The sequence below is a fragment of the Saimiri boliviensis genome, chromosome 12, assembly GCF_048565385.1.
Source record: "Saimiri boliviensis isolate mSaiBol1 chromosome 12, mSaiBol1.pri, whole genome shotgun sequence".
Classification (NCBI taxonomy): Eukaryota; Metazoa; Chordata; class Mammalia; order Primates; family Cebidae; genus Saimiri; species Saimiri boliviensis.
This window is the reverse complement of record NC_133460.1, coordinates 94,527,646-94,539,202: the sequence shown is the minus strand read 5'-3', so window position 1 is coordinate 94,539,202 and position 11,557 is coordinate 94,527,646.

Below are 11,557 nucleotides of genomic sequence, written 5' to 3'. Positions count from 1 at the left end.
CTGCACAAATGTGTGCAAAATAGTTAACCTCTCAGAGTCCTAGAATCTTTTTTTTTTTTTTTTTTTTTTTTTTTTTTTGAGACAAGGTCTCACTCTGTCTCCCAGGCTGGAGTGCAGTGGTGAGATCTCAGCTCACCACAACCTCAATCTTCCAAACATAAGCGATCATCCCACCTCAGCCTTCCTGGTAGCTGAGATTACAGGTGTGCACTACTAAGCCTGACTAATATTTGTGCTTTTTGTAGAGATGGGGTTTTGCAATTTTGTCCAGGCTGGTCTCGAACTACTGGGCTCAAGTGACCCACTCACCTTGGCCTCCCAAAGTGCTGGGACTCCAGGTATGAGCCACCATGCCCAGCCCCTAGTATCTTAATCTGTAAGATAATACCTGTTTGACATTGCTGTGAGGATTAAATGACATAACATATGGAGAGCTTTTAATGCCTGACACAGCATGGAACTTAAATGTATGTTTATTCTCTCACTCCTTGTTCAAAAATGAGTTTCAAGATGCATTCTTCTTGTTTAGTGTTCTTGGTATGTTTGGTAATGTGAACCAGTAATTTAATGATAGCTAAACTTTTGAGTTCTTAAAACATGCCAATACTGAATGTTTTATATGTGTTATTTCATCTCATACCTACAATAACCCTTAAAGGTAGATACTACTCTATAATTATCTTCATTGTACAGATCAAGGAACTGAGACTTGGAGAGGATAAGTAACTTGCCCAGGATCTCAAAGCAAAGAATTAACACTGCTGAGGTTCAAACCCAGGTTTTCTGACTCCAGAACTGAATAGTTCGTCATGCTGTATATTCTGTACATTCTCTAAGTGCTTAGATTCTGAAATATGAGCTAGTTTCTTGGGAGGAGTAATCAATTGCAAAAGTGGAGTTTATAAACATAACAGAAATATTGACAAATGAATGTCACAGTTGCCCTATTTTAGAAGCCTTTACCGATTGCTCGTAACAGAGCACATAGCAGGTGCTCAAAAGTACTTGTCGAATGAATGGAAGGGACAGTTTGTATCAGTACACTATTTAAGCAATTGACAGATCCAAACCCAAGTTTTCACACAAAAATTGCAGACTGAATTGATCTGATTCTTCAGAGCAGCTTACATTCTGATATAATGCAAATTTTAACTCTCAGAGCTATAAATCATCTTATTATTTACAGCAGATAGTTCTTGAGCATGTGTTATGAACAGCATACTAGTCTGGTAGTGGAAGGATTATTTTAAAAACCTTAAGATGTCAGGCACAGTGGCTCATGCTGTAATCCCAGCACTTTGGGAGGCCGAGGTGGGCGGATCACCCAAGGTCAGGAGTCCCAGACCAGCCTGGCCAACATGGTGAAACCCTGTCTCTACTAAAAATATAAAAACTAGCTGGGCATGATGGCACATGCCTGTGATCCCAGCTACTCAGGAGGCTGAGGCAGGAGAATCACTTGAACCCGGGAGGTGGGGGTTGCTGTGAGCTGAGATTACACCATTGCACTCCAGCCTGAGCATCACAGTGAGACTCTGTCTCAAAAACAACAACAGCAAAGAACCTTAAGACATAGCTTATGCCCTCAACATCTAGCTGGGAAATGAAACTCAAATGTATGAAACCACTAGATTGCAGAATATGACATAATAAATCTAAAGCTCCTAGGAAATGGTAAATGTTCAATAAATATCTGCCTTCTTATCAATATTTTTAATTTAATAATTAAGATATGCTAATTTTATTAATAGGGAGGAGAAATAACATTTGTTATAGCTACCATTTAAAGAGTGATTACGTGCCAAGCACTATGCTTGGAGTTTATATGTTACATTCATGATATCAGTCCAGCTAAATCAGTATCATTGGTCCTATTTTTCAAATGAGGAAACTGAGGCTCAGAGAGGTTAAATAATTTGTCCAAGGCACATATTTTGTAAGTATAATATACCAGAGTCAGGGAATAAGAGAGTCCAAAAGGAGTCATGCTGGAGAAAAGCAGGGAGGATGTCTGTGAGTAGGAAGAGCAGAACTTTGATGGGGGAGAGAGGAAGAGAAGGGCCTTTAGGTGATGGAGGTGATAGGAGGAAGTGTATGCATGTGAGCTTTCTGAGACAGGTCCCACAGCACTTTGCACAGCGTCACGCTCATTATGAAAGCACAACTTAGGTCTCTTCACTGAACAGGGACAGCAAAGTATAAAGGGTGTTAGAAGAGCAAACAAATCCATTTGCCTGGAGTGGAGAGTTTGTGTAGTGCAAATTAAAATGTATGTGGTCCCCAAACCCTAAGACACCCAGCCTTCATTTACTGAGAGCTTGTTTGTCACCCCACTTCCAGTTACTGCCCACTAATTCATTCAGTCATTTTCACTCATTAAGGCAACAGTATTTGTTGAATTCCTGCTATGTGCCAGGCACTGTTCTGGGTGGTAGAGACAAAGCAGTGAACAAAATGGACAAAAATCCCTGTACTCATGAAGCTTTTATTGTACTGGGAAAACAGCAGATGTTAACATGTAAACAAATCAATAAATAAGATGATTTCAGATGCTGAAGGCTAAGAAGAAAGTAAAATAGACCATTGACAATGTCTACGGTGGGGGTAGGGTACTGCTTTAGTTAGGATGGATAAAGAAGGCGTCTTTGAGGAGGTGACACTTGAGCTGAGACTGGAATGACCTGTAGTCGGCAGCTGGAGAGACAAGTAAGTTCAAAGGTCACGAGGCAGAAACAAGTTTGGTATGACTGTGGGATTGAGGGAAAGGCATGGTGGTCAAACACTGCAAGTGAAGGAGAGAGGCCCAAGACAGAAGAGCTGGGAGGGGCCGAATCTCATGGGTCTGGCCAATCAGGGTGAGGAGTGTGACTTTCAGAAGGTTTTAAGCAAAAAAAGGCTATAATCTGATTTGCATTTTTGAAATTTCCTAGCTGCTATATGCAGAATGAACTCTCGAGAGATGTGACAAGAGACTGGGAAGCTAGTTAGGAAGCCATTAAAGTCATCTAGACAAGAGGAAATGGGGTCCTGGGGTAGGGGTAGCTGTGGAGGAGAGAAGTGAGAAGTCTTGGATATATTTTGGAGACTTGCTGATGGAACACAAGAGGTGAGTGAAGAAAAGGAGAGAAAGAGAGAACTCAATCCAGAGTGATCTCCAGAGTCTTTGACCTTAGTGTCTTGGTGGATGGTAGTACTACTATCTAAGACAGAGAAGACTTGAGAAGTAGTATAACAGATAAAAGTGAACACTTCCGCTAAGTTTGAGATTACCCTCTTTTTTCTCTTCGGAGTACAAATTCCACTCTAGAATTATTTCGTTAATTTCGTTGGACTTATTTCTCATTAATTCCGCCCCCCGCCCCCCCCCCCCCGCATAGGAATCTTCAAAAGAGCAAGAACTTTATTTATCTTGCTTATTGTTGTATCCCTAGAAGAGTCTAGAGTTTAGAACATTGATTGTCACAGAGTATACACCCAATATTGGGAGTATACAGCAAATATTGGGATTTGTTGAGACTGGTTCAGTAGTTCTCAAATTTAAGTGTACATAAAAAACACCTAGGTTTAGATGGTTATTAAAAGTTTAGCATCAGCCCCCATCTTAACCCTTCCCCATCAAAACTCTTCTGCAGTAGGTCTGGCGTTACATTCTGGAAGCTGCATATTTAGCCAGCACTGTAGGTGTGCAGTCAACTACAAGCTAAAGCGGTCGTTTAGATGTATCAGTGTTCATTCAAGTATTTGCTTTAGAAACTACATTTCAGTGGCATCTGTGTAAAAGACTACAATGCATGGCTTTAAGAATTCAGTGGCATTCCCAAATATAGTCAAACCATACAATGTGATTTAAAAGCTTTTGAGAGAAAAGCAGCAAAAGAATCCTAGAGTCGTTTCTGTCTCGTTTGACTTATAGACTGTCATTGTGAAGGGGTGCTTCAGAAGGATTCATCATGTGAAGAAAAAATGGCTACTTAAGCGCAGGGATTTCAAGGGCAGCAGCAGCCTTCTCTGACCATATCTTCAAAGTATCCTTATTTACAATTCTGTGAAATTCCTTTACTTGGTGATTATAGTAAATGTATGTTTTTGTTCACACAACATTCCTTCTCTTTTCCAGTAAGAGTGCCCCAGTATTCCTTTGGAGCCCTTGTTCACCCTGTAGATGCAGCTTGGCACGCTGGCCTCTTCTGAGATAGGAATTGGCTTCATGCTGAACCAGATATTCTCCCCCTAGCATTAGAATCTTGAGTAGTAACACAAAGACTTAAGAAGATCAGAATTCCACTCAAAGGAGGTCCTGGAAGATAACGTGATTAGATACTGCTATCAAGACCTCAAAGAATCCACTTAGCTCCTGTCTTTCCAAGACCTGATTCTTTCTTCAATTCCATGGGCTCTGTGTCTTTTTCTTCCAATAAATTCCTGTTTGGCTTAAGTTATAGTAACCTCAGTTGCTTGAAATATAATTTATGACACAGCAATAAAAACCTTGTGATCTGCAATTAGAAGCAAAGCTTTCAAAACAAATCCTTCCTGGGAGTAGTAACACATTAACCTAAATTCTCACTAAAGTGTAAATGTATGATAGCAGAGCCTGAACAGCGCAATTCACTGAGGCAGAAGAGAGTGAAGAGCTCTGTGGCTTGACATCAGTCCCACCATTGAAATGGGAAGGAAAGTTTACACATGATTTAAATACCTTACTGCAAACTCTCTACATTTTTATTTCGTAGTTTCTACTAAGTCCTCACAGATACTGAATTTCTACCTTCAGACTAAACTTTCACAGTAAGGCTTTCCAAAGCAGGGCATAATTACTAGGACACATAAACCTAAGACATTAATTTATGAACATGAGAATTCATAACATTAAATTTAGTTCTCATTTCCTTCTCTGGCCCCAGGGGAAAAAGAAGAACATCCTGTCCTTTTAATCATTTGAGTTAAATCCTAGTCATTTGTTGACCTTCCTCCTTCCCCCATTTTTAAAAAGACGTATAACTCTTTAAGACTCTAAGAAATTAATGACTTACCTCATGTCTTATGCACATATCTTCTGAACAAGCTAAGTTTCTCAGACTCGTTCATAATGATGACTGAAATTAAGTAACAACAAATAGCATACTGAACAAAGCCAGCAGGAGTTCTGAGTGTAAGCCACACCCAGGGAGGGACAACAAGCATGTTATAGTTTAACAAGAGTAGTAAAAATGAAATCGAATCACTTGCAGATTATATACTGTATAAATAGAGATCAAGTTGTAAAAACCAGTCTAGTTAATATTTTTTATTTTTAATAGTGATTGCTATTTGTGTAAATTAAACATAACAAAATATTGATTCTACATGGCCATTTTAATTTCAAATGGGAGTGGGGAGAAATCACCATTCTTATTAAAACATAATAATATTACTAACATTTGCTGAGCACTCACTGTGTCAGGTACTATGTTAAGTGTTTTTTAATGTAGATTGTTTCATTTAATTTACCTCCATGAGGTATTGCCCTAGTATACCTATTTAGAAACAGTGGAACTAAGGCACTGAGAGGTTAAATAATTTGCCCAAGATCAAACAGCAGGTAAATAGCAGTGGTTGGGTTTTGAATCCAGGTAATGTTAGGCACACCTGACAATGATAACTTGACTTGCGCACACCCTGAGTATGATCCTGTATGGTAGATGCACCTGAATGTGTGTTCAGAATTCTGAGCTGAGAAATTCAAGAGTGGCCAAATCAGGGATCTATTTCTTATCTGTGAGGACCATCTGAGCACCCATCCCATCCAGTGGGACAGGGGATTGAGGACCTTTGTTTTGGGTTAAATGAAGGTTGCCAGGTGGAGGTTTTAGGCACAAGGAGGTGCTATATAAACTGCATGCTTTTTTCAAGCAGTTATCATACCCAGCCCACCGCCACTGGCCTCTCTCCTCTGTTAAACCCCATGTCTCGTGTTCTGGCTCTGAGTCTCTTCTTTGGCCTCTTGAACATGGTGACATCCTCATTGGAGTCGATAGGGGTTCAGAACCACACTAGGCAACAAAACAGCTTGAGTCTAGGCTATCAACCCCTTCTCTTTACCACCTTTCAACATCGCTTGGCCAATTAGTGAAAAAGCACCTGGTCTTTGCTTCTACCTGTACTTGAGGACCTTCTAACCCTCACCTTGAATGTTTAAAAATTACACTTTGAAAAGGACCAGGACCAGGTAATCAAAGTTAATAGGCTTTCCAGAAGTCAGATTGCTTGGAAGTTAATTGTTAACTCAATGATAAGCCTTTCTAGCAGCTTTTGCAGAAATTTTTTTATCCAGACTTTACATTAAGTTTAATAGTAAAGATTTCGGGATCTAATCAAAGTGTCCAAATGCGCGAGCAAGGCCTCCAGTTTTCAAATGCAGTTTGTACTTTGTTACAGTGAATTTGGGATGAGGAGGTGGGTGACATTTTCTTTCAGAAAGGTGAGTTCGTTTTCTGATAGGGGGTTTCACTTCTCTGCCAGGGGAGTAACTGAGAACCAGTCTGGGACTTGCATCTGTGACCTGGTATGGAGTTTGGGCGGCACACATATCAAACACCTACTCTTAAACATTAAGGGGCTCTTCAAAACAGTGTAAATTTTCTGAACCAGTCTCCCTGAAGTCTAGCCATGACCCAACATGCTTCAGCCCAGAAGGTGATGGTTTCATCTTTTTTCTTTCGATGAAATGGGATGATAGAACTGATACAACCTGACTGCTTTTAAATAGACTGTCAGAGTTTTTACTGGATGTACCTGTGGTCGGGATGGCTTTTGTATTTTTGAGGAGTATTCCAGTCCACTTTGTCCCATGCTGCTGTTTTCTTTATACATAGCATCAGTACTTTTATTACTAGATGAGGAATCCAAAGCATTAAAAAAATGTAGGGTGATGTAGGGTGATGCCAAATGGTCCTGCACTAGACTGCCCCTTTGTTCTTGGAAGACATAGGAGAAGATAAAACCATGACACTCTCTGCCCTAACCCTGTATTGGTTTAGGATATCAAGGAAGAACCTACAAGAACAAACAAGTGACTAAAGGAATTTAAGATAATGTAGAAAAGATGCAAGAAAATCTACAAACTTAGAGGTAGGTGTTTTCTAGTGGAAAGGTCAGTAGAAGAGCCACCACCATGCTTGGGGTCTGCACTAATTAGCTGTGGACTTGAACAAATCACTTAATGATTCTAGACTTCCGTTTCCCTATCTGTAAAATGGATATGGGAGTCAAAGGATACATATGTATATTTGGAAGAGAACTGATCTAAACTCTGATCCACTGCAGACATATAACCTACATTATTCCTGACAGATATCAATCATCCAACCTCCCATGAAAAGTGACTCACCTTCGGCCATGCCTGGTAGCTCATGCCTATCCCAGCACTTTGGGAGGCCAAGGTGGGTGGATCATGAGGTCAAGAGATCGAGACCATCCTGGCCAACATGGTGAAACCCCGTCTCTATTAAAAATACAAAAATCAGCTGGGCGTGGAGGTGCAGGCCTGTAGTCCCAGCTACTCAGGAGGCTGAGGCAAGAGAATTGCTTGAACCCAGGAGGCGGAGGTTGCGGTGTCACTCCACTCCAGCCTGGTGACAGAGCAAGACTCCGTCTCAAAAAAAAAAAGAAGAAAGAAAGAAAAAGAAAAGCAACTCATCTTCTTATATTCCTTATGCTGAGGTAAGTTCTGCATTTTGGCACCTCTATTCATTGGTCTTGATTGTTTTCTGTGAAGTTCTGAGTTGGCAACGTGGATGGCAAGAGAAACAGTGGAGTACAACGGAAAGAAAATCAAGTGAATCCGATTCTGTACCCCATCTTAAGCGCTTTACTGGCTGTGAAATCTTGACCAAATTGCATCACTTCTGTAAGGCTCAGTCTCCTCACCTATCTGATGGAGATATTGCAACTTACCTGACAAGTTTATTGGGAGGATTAGAAATAATTTCTATAAAATGCCTTCATATAGAGAGTGCTTGATAAAATTACAATAAAATTTTTTTTCTTAGAATATACGAAAGTCAATATTTATTGGGACCTGAGGTGTTTATGGCATGATTTCAGGTTCCTGTTATAATGGTTTGTTCTGAAATGTTCGCAATTTTTCTCTCGTTCCAGTTTCACATAAGTAACCACTTTCTGTATATTGCTTTGCATTTTCCTTTCCAGTAAACCCACCTGTTCTTTTGCTTGTATCATAGAAAAGAAGGAAGCTTAAAGAGAAACTTAATGAACTCGTTAGAAAAATTCCATAGTGGAGATACAGTTTAATCTTTACTTTGAAGCATGAGAGGCTTCTGAAATAAAGGGTAGTTTGGAAAGGAGTCCAAATGTGCCCTGGGATCAGAGGTTGTCGTAATGCAGGAAACATGCTAGCTTTACTAAAGTGAAAGGAATTCCATGAATATAGGAGTGAGATAACCCAGACCTGTGGACCTCACAGTCATTTGAAACTTCACAGAAAGTTTCTGCAGGAACAGAAGCTTCAAAATATCTCTTTTTGAGTTCAAAAAGTACCAGAAGTACCAAAAATTAAAACATGTGTCTCTTGGACTAAAATAATCCTTGGTAATTACTGTGCAGAAATTTTTATGAACATTTAAACAAGATAGCTTCAAGGATGTTCACTTCTGTGTGGTTTCCAGTATCAAACAACAGTAACAACAACAATCTAAAGTTTTCTGTAGGAGAATAGTAAAAACAGTGATGATGCATCCATAAAATGAAATACTGTACAGCCTTGATAAAACATGATGTTAGCCTGGTACTATGTCCATGATATATTGTTGAGGAAAAAAGTAGGTCGTAGACCACTATATGATGAGCTGAATTTGCATATATGTATCTATATATACATAGGCATGTGCATGTATTTATGTGAGTATATAGGTATAAATATATGATGTATGTATTTAGAAAAATGTTTGGTAATCTATACATGAAACTTAACATTAACAGTAGTTAATTCTGAGGGGTGGGATTAGAAGAAAGATTTTCATTTTTTGCTTTAAATGTTTGGATATTTGAGTGCTTTTACGTGTGAACATATTATTTGTATAATTTTAAAAAACAGTAAAATAAGAATAGCTACATTAAAAAACATATGTTTAAGCACTTGGTGACCTTTTCACAAAGGTCAGAAGTCCTCACTTGGAGAATACCTTTTTCAAGGAAATAAATAAGTTAATCTGTTTCCTTTGGATAAAAATCTCAGAACTGAAAGACCTTCACCTGGCTGGGGCACGGTGGCTTACGCTTGTAATTCCAGCACTTTGGGAGGCTGAGGCAGTCCAATCATGCGGTCAGGAGATTGAGACCTTCCTAGCCAACATGGTGAAAACCTGTCTCTACTAAAAATACAAAAATTAGCTGGGCGTAGTGGCACACACCTGTAGTCCCAGCTACTCAGGAGGCTGAGGCAGGAGAATCACTTGAACCTGGGAGTCAAAGGTTGCAGTAAGCTAAGATGGTGCCACTGCACTACAGCCTGGGAGACAGGGCAAGACTCCATCTCATAAAAAAAAGAAAGACCCTCATACCGTGAGCCGGAGAGACCCCCACAGGCGGCGCTGAAGGAAATGAGAGGCAGACACCCAGATAGAACAGCAAAATGGGTCTGTCCAGTGGACCAACAGCCTTCCAAACTGAAAGCTTCATGGGCTGACAGTATTCCAGGCTGAAGGCCCAGGGGAGAGTCTGATCCATGTATTTATTCTCTCTGAACACGTGATTATTATTAACAAACAAGTGTTCTGTACTTTCTTGTAACACAAAATATACCAAGTAGGCAGCTGTTGCCCACTTACCACTGATTACAACCAAGCTGAAAGGTATTCTTCACGAGGGAGCCACGGGGGCAGGGTCGGATCAAAGAATTGTTTTAACCGGTGTATGATGTTTATACATTGTCCTGCCACTTTGGAAGGCCCCACGTAGTTTTCCAGTTGGTGGGGGGTGGGTAGGTGTGGAGAGGGGCAGCTAGGTTTTCCTTGCCATCGTTCTTCCTAGCAAATAATATATTCTATCATACACTCAGCATTCATCAATAGTCATAAACTTAATATTTCTCAACACCCTCACCTATCTAAGCCCTCAAGACAACAGAGGATCTGGAACCCTTGCCATCCTAGGGTTCCTTTATATCCCTTCACGGTTTCCTTTGGATCTCAGATAGGGCAAAATGCCCTAACTAGCATGTGACCATTATGAGTGTTTTCCTTGAAAGGAAGTGAGACTTGGTTATCAGATAATTTCCCACAAAAAACCTGATGTGTGCACTTGGGGCTGAGTACTGGTTATGATGAATAAGGATCTGTGGCCCAGGAGCTTGCCTGCTAAAGCCAGGCACTGCAAACATCTGTCATCTAACATTTGCCAGATGCCAGTTCATTTGATTAAAGAACAGTGTTAATGAGCATTTGAGTTTAACTTTTTTCAAGGAGTCAAATTGCTTCATGCAAGGAAATATTCAACAACCACCCTGCATTACTAATTCCAGCTAGTTGCTTCTTGAAATTGTCAGCAGAAGTTAGCAGTAAGCTGGGGGCTTAGGGGTCAGAAACATTTAAGTTTAAATTGCTGTCCTGACACTGGCTATAAAATCATGACAATTCCTGTAACTTATCCAAGTCTTTGTTTTCTCATCAATAAAATGGAGGTGGTAAACAAAAGGATTTAAGAATATTTAAAGTAAAATAGAAATCCCATTTGACCCAGCAATCCCATTACTGGGTATATATCCAAAGGATTATAAATCGTTCTACTATAAGGAAACATGCGTGCTCGCTTCGGCAGCACATATATGTATAAGGAAACATGCACACGAATGTTCATTGCAGCACTGTTTACAATGGCAAAGACCTGGAACCAACCCAAATGCCCTTTGTTGATAGACTGGACAGGGAAAATGTGGCACATTTACACCATGGAATATTATACAGCCATCAAAAACGATGAGTTCGTGTCCTTTGTAGGGACATGGATGAACCTGGAAACCATCATTCTCAGCAAACTGACACAAGAGCAGAAAATCAAACACTGCATGTTCTCACTCATAGGTGGGTGTTGAACAATGAGAACACATGGACACAGGGAGGGGAGCATCACACACTGGGGTCTGTTGGGGGGAAATAAGGGAGGGACAGCAGGGGGTGGGGAGTTGGGGAGAGATAGCATGGGGAGAAATGCCAGATATAGGTGATGGGGAGGAAGGCAGCAAATCACACTGCCATGTGTGTACCTATGCAACAATCTTGCATGTTCTTCACATGTACCCCAAAACCTAAAATGCAATTTAAAAAAAAAGAGTATTTAAAGTACCTAGCATAGAACCTGTCACATATTACATGCTCCGTAAAACTCATTTGTGAGTTTGTCATTCAAAAAATATTTGAGGACACCTACTGTGTGCCAAGTTTTGTGCCAAATTCTGTATTTTTAATATGGTCAAGATATGATCCCTGCTTTTAAGGGGGTGAAGTTTAGATGAGAAGTTATTAACCTAATAGAATTCAGAGACTTCTTGAATTTGGATGGG